Source organism: Hippocampus bargibanti, linkage group LG16 (assembly GCF_051943395.1).
Source record: "Hippocampus bargibanti isolate YZ-2025 linkage group LG16, ASM5194339v1, whole genome shotgun sequence".
Classification (NCBI taxonomy): domain Eukaryota; kingdom Metazoa; phylum Chordata; class Actinopteri; order Syngnathiformes; family Syngnathidae; genus Hippocampus; species Hippocampus bargibanti.
The window spans coordinates 17,545,712-17,555,218 of NC_142749.1; positions in this window are offsets into that span (position 1 = coordinate 17,545,712).

The following is a 9,507-nucleotide window of genomic DNA, read 5'->3' on the forward strand; positions in this document are numbered from 1 at the left end:
ACACATAAATAATAATAATAAATTTCATTTCTAAGCGCCTTTCTAAACTCTCAAGGACACTTTACAGTCAGAGGATATTCTGCGGGTGAACAGCGGCAGCCACATATATACAAATATGTACACACATCAATACATGAATACATACATACACACACAAATACTGTACATAAATACACAATACATAAATAAATAGAGCCTTCTTTCCATAATATGCGCCACGTAGTTTTTAAATCAGCACTGAACCACAATGCATGAGCTTACTTTCTCCATCGCGGCAATAACGGTAAAACAAATGAGCGCCACTTGCAGTCGCCCAAAGCGATTTCCACCCGACCCGTAATTGCATCGCCGCTTTGCCAACAAGGACACCAAAATTGTGGCTTGATGACTGGTCTTCTTGTCACGCTTTGAAGGCTGGCCAAAAGTGGTCAGCTGAGTCTTGCAGGGGGGAATGAATGGCTTTCATGCGCTGCCACAGTGCGCTTTATTTTTCAATTTCATGCCTCTCGCAAAAAGGACACGTGACTTAAAAAAAAAAAAAAAGTAATAACAACGCAAATATTCATCGTGTACCAAAGCGCAGGAGAATTGGTTGATATGAAAAAAAAAAAAAAAAATGAGCCCACCACCTTCTTTGATTTTTGCTGGAATCAATAACCCGTGGAGACGGCGGGAAAGCTAATTCCGCTGCTTTTTCATCAAAAAATTATTGACTGCGCTCGCCATCTGTGTTTTATTACACTCGGCGGCGCCCTTCGGACCGCTCGTATGCAAATGCGGGAAGGAAGCCGAATCATGTGACCTGCGGATGGAAATTTACCATCACCGAGCCGCTTCATTCCGTCGAAAAAAAAAAAAAAAATCTATCGCGATGAAGCAGTATGTGGTTCACTGCCTTAGCATTAGCTTTTGGTGCGCTAGGTTTTGAGTGGGATATCCTTTTATAAGCGAAATCGAGAATCACTTCCTTTCTTTATTTGTTCATTTTACGTGACGAGAAAAATTGTATTCAGATTTTAGCCAATTTACAGCACAATAAATACAAAGGGGAGCAATATTCTCACCCTAAAGTTGCTCAATAAATAAATACATAAATAAACATTAATGAATGAAGGAATTCATGAATAAAAAGTTAAATAAACAGATAGCTAAATAAATATAGAAATAAATAAATGAATAAACAGATATATAAATGAAGCTATAAATAAACAAATGAATGAATAAATAAATGAATAAAGAAATCAACAGCTCAATAAATATATAAATAAACAAATGAATGAATACATAAATAAATAAGCAAATAGATAAATAAACAAATGAATGAATGAATAAATAAATACACAGCTAGCACAATAAATATATAAATAAAGGAACAGCTAAATAAATACATGAATAATTAAATACATAGATAAATGAATAATTAAATACATAGATAAATGAATAATTAAATACGTAGATAAATAAATATATAAATATACAAACAAATGAATAAGTGAATGAATAAATAAATCTGTAAAAAAAATTATAAATAAACAAATGAATAAATAAATAAACTGATAGATAAATAAATAAACAGAAAAATACATAAATGAATGAATAAATAAATACACAGATCGAATAAATAAATATGTAAATAAACAAACAGATGAATAAATACATAAATCGAATAAATATATAAATAACCAAACGAATGAAGAAATTGATAAATAAATAAACGGATGGGTAAATAAACAAATGAACAGATAAATAAATAAATGATTAATTAATAAAAAATAAATACAATTGATGAATAAATGAACATAGCTTGATAGATGATAAATAAATAAATGAATACACAAATAAATAAACAGTAAATATATAAATAAGCGACTGAATTAATGAATAAATATTTATGCAATGTTCTAATAATGAGAGAATAAACATGTAAATTCACATGAAAAATATCCCGATATGTCAAGAAGTTCCACGCGAGCCTTGTCATTTTACGAGAAAAACGTCACCGTGGTGGAATGTTGAAAAAGCGCTTCATCCCAACTCTCAAACTAAAATCTTGAGGCACAACTTTTGACTTTCCTTCCCACGCATATACACATTTTTTTTTTTTCATTTAATCTGTCTTCCAAAAAGCACCCGTTCCCCCCCCCCCCCAACGCTTCCTCCGCTTCCCCCTCACCATCTTCTCAACCTTCCTCCCGATCTGCCGCGATGGAGCTTTCTATCATCGTATTCAAACAAACGCGCAAGCCCCATAGATAAAAAGGGAAAAGGGACCAATTAGCATCTCTGCGCCGCACTCAAACCGCAGGAGAGTCGCCAGTCATCTCTCTCTTTTCATTACACACACACACACACACACACACACCAAAAACACTGCAAATCTTGCAAGTCGCTCAAGATAAATTAAGCAAAAAAAAAAAAAAATGCTTGGCGCCCAAACGTTCCTATTTTGCTCATTTTGACCTTGGTTTAACATTGAAAATGGATGCCGTTGTCAAACTAACTTTGGATAGTTTTCATTGTGATATTTGGTTGGTTTGTCTATTATGAGCAGACCCACTAACAAAAAGTGATTGGTCGCCAATGAGAATCAATTGACTCATGGACAAATCGGAAGAACCTCTTCTAGGTCCTCCTTCTCGAATCATTGGAGCTATTTTTAAGTCGTCTCGGTCCATCTTGAAATTTTGAAGCCGGTTTTTCACGAGCATTCTGAAATTTGATTGGAATGTCAATCATAATTGGACCACAAAAAAAAAAAACACAAAAAAAAAACCTCAAAGCCATATTTGAAACGGCGCAGGAAGTCGGCCATTTTTATTTGGAGCGGCCATTTTTTTGCATCACAATAATTATAATAATAATAATAATAACAAGTAGTAATAATAATAATAATAATCTTTTCCTTTCGGCTTTTCCCTTCAAGGGGTCTTAATAATAATAATAATACATTTCCATTTCCGGTCACCCCTCTAGATTTTATTATTATTATTATTATTATTATTATTATTATTATTATTATTATTATTATTATTATTATTATTATTATTATGTATTTATTTATTTATTTATTTATTTACTTCGTCATCACTCTCGATTTTTTTTATTTATGCCTGCCTAAGGTAGCTATCTTGATAGCTAGCTATTAATTAGCTATTAGCGAGCTAGCTTCCGGTTTGAGTGAATGCTAGCGCGTGTGGCTGCCGCTGCTCACCCACACAAAAACTTCTCCTGTGACTGTGAAGTGACCTTGAGAGTTTTGAAAGGCGCATAGAAATGAAATGTGATGATGATGATTATTATTATTATGTGACGATTATGATTTTTATTATTATTATTACAACAATAAAGGGAGTCGCTGGAAAAGGTGGTGGGCAGGGTACGGAAGGTCCACTCTGATTTTCCGCGCTTTTGTCTTGATTCTAATTCGGTAGAGGTGTCAATCGTGTTCACATCTACACACACACACAAATCTGAAAAATACATATTTGAAAAAACACAGGTGGTCTGCCATTTTTTTTTTTTTTGTATGCAGCGGCCATTTTCCCACCAAACATTTCTTGCTAATTGTTGGAAACCACCCATTTCCACGGTACACCAAATACGCAGTCTTTTTGTATAGCGTAACACAAAAGGACAAATCAGTACACACCTGAGCACACGCGTGTGCGGGTATCGTGCTCAGCATGTCACGGCGAACTGAAAATGCGAGTGAGTAATTTGCGTGAGCTAATCAAGCCAAATTCACTCAAATAATTTGGCCAGTTGGCAGTAAAAGGCAGCGTGACGCACAAACACAATTATCGGGGAAAATAACGTGAAAGGGGCGCTGACAGAAATTCATTATTCTCTTGATATAAAAAAAAAAAACATTGGAGCTAAAAATGGGAACTTGATTGACATTCGCTAGCACGTCGCAACGTGCGCTCGGGGTAAAGCAGATGTGACGCTTTACTTTCTCGAAGGAGGTTGCTATCATCTTTTGGACGATGAATCTTTTCCCTAGCGCTTTTCCCGAGATTTTTTTTCCTTCATATCTTTTTTTTTTCGGGATCTGTGCGCTTCCCTCTTTATTCCCCCCCCGAAAAAAAAATTCACAGGGTGCAAAGCCGCCCCATCTGAGTGCAATAAAGCTATCTCTTTGCTAGCTATTAGCTAGCTATTATCCATTTATTTGCTAGCTAGCTTGCTATCTATTTACGGGTGGTCGTAAGTCAAGCTGGTCGTAAGTCGGATGTTACGTGTATAGATCGGTAGCACCTGCTTAAGTTAGCTAGCTTCCGGGTTGAGTGAACGCTGGCGCGTGTGGCTACCGCTGCTCACCCACAGAAAAACATATCCTGTGACTGTAAAGTGACCTTGAGAGTTTTGAAAGGTGCTTATAAATGAAATGTATTCTTCTTCTTCTTTTTATTATTATTATTATTGTTATACAGCTAGCTAGCTGTATCCTAGCTTTAGTGTACAAAATGGAGGATTACTATATGTATACGGATGGTAGATTTTATTTTATTATTATTAGTTGTGTTCTTTTTTGGCAACCAGATTTCAGCCGATATTTAATAATTTCACTTATAAGCGCCTTTAAAAACTCTCAAGGTCACTTTCTAGTCACAGGCTAATTTTTTCTGTGTGTGAGCAGCGGCAGCCACACGCGCCAGCGTTCACTCAACCAGGAATAACTCAAATAGGGGGAAAGCTAGCCAGCTGGCTAATAGACAACCAATAGCTAGCTATTTATCTAGCTGTCTATCTCGCTATCTAGCTAGCTACCTAGCTGGCTAATTATTTGCTATCTATTATTAGCTATATTGCTAGCTTGCTATTTAGTTAGCTATCTATCTATTTGCTATCTATTAGCTATCTCGCTTGCTAGCTATCTATTAGCCATCTAGTTAGCTAGCTATCTAGCGAGCTCCCTATCTAGCTATCTTGTCTATTTGCTATTTCGCTTCCTAGCTTTATATCTAGTTAGCTATCTATTAGCCGTCTAGATAGGGAGCTCGCTATCTTGCGAGCTGCCTATCTAGCTATCTATCTATTTGCTATTTCGCTAAGCTCATCTGCATGGAAGCCCATTAGGCCGAAAGATGAGGCTCGGGCACGGGACGATCTGATCCAAATGAATTCATGAATGAGGGATTTTTCACCCTCCATCTTCCCTTTTTTTATGCATTCATTTCCCCGGCGATTTTCACTAGGCCACCAAAGCCCAGTCGGCAAAGCGATCGTTTTTCCATATTGATCGAAGACTGAGGAGGATAGACCACCCTTCACCCCCTCAGTCGCCCCCCCCCCCCTCCTTTCCGGTCTCGGTGGCTTTAAAGCTAAAGCGGTCGAAGTGTGGGGGGAGGGGGGCAATTGGGCCAGCGGATAGGACGGAATGACTATTGTATGCATTTCATTTTAAGGGGTGAGGTACTTTCACTGAGAAGCTATTTGTCGCCCTCCTCCCCCAAGGACCCCCCCCCCCACTAGAGAGCCGAAACTCTGCATACCATTTTGCAAAAAAAAAACAAACAAAAACAATAAAAATATCTGGAAAAAATGATTGAGTAACCAAAGTTAGTTTGCCGTAGCGCTAGCTCGTAGCAATACTTTTATAGGGGGCTTGGGGAGAGGCCAATAGCTAGCTAGCCATTAGCGATACATCCAGCTAATCGCTAGCTAGCTATATCGCTAATAGATAGCAAGCCATATAGCTAATAGCCAGCCAGCTCTATAGCTAATAGCTAGTTAGCTAGCTAATAAATAGCTAGATAGCAGTGAAACTGTCACGCTATTCCGGTGCACACTGCGATATATATTTTTTATTATAATAATAATTATAATACATTTCATTTATAAGCACCTTTCAAATCTCTCAAGGTCACTTTGCAGTCACATGATACATTTTTCTGTGGGTGAGCAGCGGCAGCCACACGTGCCAGCATTCACTCAACCCGGAAGTAACTCAAATAGATAGCAAGCTAGCTAGCGAATAGATAGCTATTAGCTAGCGAATAGATAGCTATGAGCTTGCGAATAAATAGCCATTAGCTAGCGAATAGATAGCTATGAGCTTGCGAATAAATAGCCATTAGCTAGCGAATAGATAGCTATGAGCTTGCGAATAGATAGCTATTAGCTCTTTCGGTCATCCTTCTAGATGTTATTTTTTCTGAATTTTTTTATTTTATTTTAATGGTGATTCCCTTTTGTTTTTAAATTGCTAAATTGCAGCGGCAGCCACATACGCCAGCGTTCACTCAACCCGGAAGTAACTTAAATAGATAGCAAGCTAGCTAGCTAATATATATATAGCTAATAGCTAGTGAAGAGATAGCGAATAGATAGCTAATAGCTAGTGAAGAGATAGCTATTAGCTTTCAAATCGATAGCTAATAGTTAGCGAATAGATAGCTATTAGCTAGCGAATAGATAGCTATTAGCTAGCGACTTGATAGCTATTAGTACTTGAGACGTGAAACAAAATGGTGGACATAACACTTAAGGGGGGGGGGACCTCCATTGCCCTCCTCCTGCGTGAAGGATTGCGCCATATTCAGCCAGACAGAGAGAATGAATGCGCGGTTTGGCTCGCTAGTATCGGATGAGCGCAAAGAGCCATAAAGCAAATTCTCCTTCCACTCAGCGTAGCAGTCATGGCCGATTTGCCGTGCGAAAGTGTAATTCTCGTGGTGAATTACCACTCGTCGACCTTTTGGCGGCATGACGAAAGGGCACTTTCACGCATAAATTTCTCAGTCGATGGCGGCCAGGCTGCGTCCCAAATGGACGCCCGGTGTTTCCTTTGAGTATGGATAGACGCCGTCATAAACGCTCTGTTGTCGCAGGAACCAGTTGACTAATGGTTGTCATTTGTGTACTCACGTGCGTCCATTCCCGTACTACGGGAGAAGTCAAGTCGAGTGATACCTCGGCTTACGAACGCTTTAGCTAACGAACGTTTGCTACGTGTGGCTAAGGGTGTTTCTGTGTTGTCTAAGCAACCGTCTCGGGCAATAGAAGAGGTTGAAAAAAAGCATCTTACAAGGGACAGTGTGAGTGAGGGTATTATCGCAGAGAAAGCACGGCAACTTCACTCGGATAGCATCAAGAGGCAACTCCATCAACGACCGTCAAAAAGGTCGATAAAACAACTTTATTATATTGTACGGTGTATTTCTTTCATATCAATACAATAGCACATTTATGATACGTAAAATAAGGTCTATTTTGTGTAGTTTTAAGACTTATTTAGTAGAAAATTACGTTTTATGGGGACCTGGGAACGGATTATTCTCATTTTAATGGTTTCCTATGGGAAATTAATGTTTGGAAGACACACTTTTCACCTTACACACACTTTCTGGGAACCAATTAAGTTTGTAAACTGATAACTTTTGTTATCACAAATGGGTGGCTAATCATTTGCAGGATGCTAATGATTAGCCACCCATTTGATGACAACATGGGGAAGTATGGCGTGTGGTCCAAAGCTATCTTAACTCACTCGGAAGGCGCTTATGAATGAAATGTAGTATTATTATTATTATTATTATTATTATTATTTCCTAGCTATTTTCTATCTATTAGCTAGCTGGCTAGCTAGCTACATCTATTCGCTAACTAGCTGGCTGGCTATCTACCTGGCTGACTAGCTAAGTATCTGTTAGCTAACGATTGGCTAGCTAGCTAGCTTTCTATCTATTTGAGTTACTTCAGGCTTTAGTGAACGCTGGTGTGTGTGTGTCTGCCGCTGCTCACTCATAGAAAAAAATATCCTGTGACTGTAAAGCGGGCCGGAGAAAAATGATGCGGCGGGCCGCATTTGGCCCCCGGGCCTTGTCTTTGACACATGTGAGTTAATCAATGTCGCGCACTGAATTACACGCCTCGGAGAAAATAGTCGAAAGTTGAAGAAAGAAAAAAAAAAAACACTTCCACGGATGCATTCATTCCAAGTTAAATAATTGGGGTTGCGCCCCGCATATTGAACGACAAAACGGAAAACGTAACCTGTCGCCCCCGCCATTAAACGCCTTGTAATGATCCATCATTGTCTGAAGGGCCGCTCCATTTGACCCCCCCGCGACACGCTGACTTATCTCCATTCATAATCGAGAGCCCTTCCAAATCAGAAGCAATCAACAGCGCGCGCGTAACATCTCGCTACGGCTAATCCGCCGGACCTCTGGACGGCTAGCGAGGAGAAAAAGCTTTATCGCTTGGCCCGCCCGGTTGTGACAATTCAATCGGTTCAGCGTCTCCATTGGCATGAATTATGGATGAACGGAGCGCTGGGATTTATGACCGCTGGCTTGGGAAGGAAATCATAACCCCAAAAAAAAAAAGAGGAGGAAACCATTATTGACTCGATGCGAGAACGGTTGATTGATTGACTGTTTTTGGCTTGCATGAATTGCTCGTTGTAGCTGACTTTAATTTCATGGCATCCAGCGCGACTGAGTAAAAGTGAAGTGAAGCGGCGGAAAAGCTGTGAAGGGCCTTCGCATTAAAAAAAAAAGGCATGTTTAAACCAGGAAATTAGAGTACTACAGATAGTGGGTTTTGTGTGATCTTCGTGACTTTAAAAAAATTAAATACAGTATACAATATACAGTGATACCTCGGTTTTCGACCATAATCCGTTTCAAAAACCTGTTCGAAAACCGATTTGTTCAAAAACCGAATCAGCACTTTCCATTCAAATCAATGTAAAAAATCTTAATCCGTTCAAAGTCTAGAAAACAACTTTTTAACTATTTCATCGCATAAACCGGATAAAAACTTAATAATAGAGCGGGTCATGTGTAAAATTCTATAAAAACAAACTTTTATTTTCACCATTTTTTAACATTAACATCTGTACAAAAAAAAATCTTTCTGCCAGGGCACCTATCCCATCTGTCTTTGGGCAAACACAGGGCACACTGATTTTTCAAACCATCCTCTGCTTGCTTTAAAATCATACTATTCAGGAGATCTTAGCCAAATATGTCAGCATTTTCGCAAAAATAAAACAATATTAATCGTGGGTCACGTGACATATAAGGAAGTGACGTTTAAGAAAGCAGAGGGTAGTCGAGTGATGCATTCAAATGCACTCAGTTTGGTTGAGAACCACATTTCGGTTGTACTAGTAGCGCTGTATCATGTAACTTGACGTTCATTTTAGCCACCAAAACATTAACGTGTTCATAGTAAATGCGCTTTCAATAAAATGTATTATTATTATTCATCTAAATATACAGTATAACAGGTGTGACGAAATAATTAAACGATCACCACAAAAGAAAACTTCGCGCAACGTGACGTCATATACAAGCGACAACGCGAACATAATTAAAATGTCGTTACTTACTGGCCAACGGATGTAGAATTTAGGAAGGTAACAGAGAACTCTACGTTTTCAAAATAAAATGGTGTTATTGTGAAAAGCTCCGCCAGAAGTGACGTTTGCTTCCGAATTCAAATGACTTTGAAATCGCTGAGCGTCGGCGTCTGCCTCTCAGTGTGAAAGTTGCC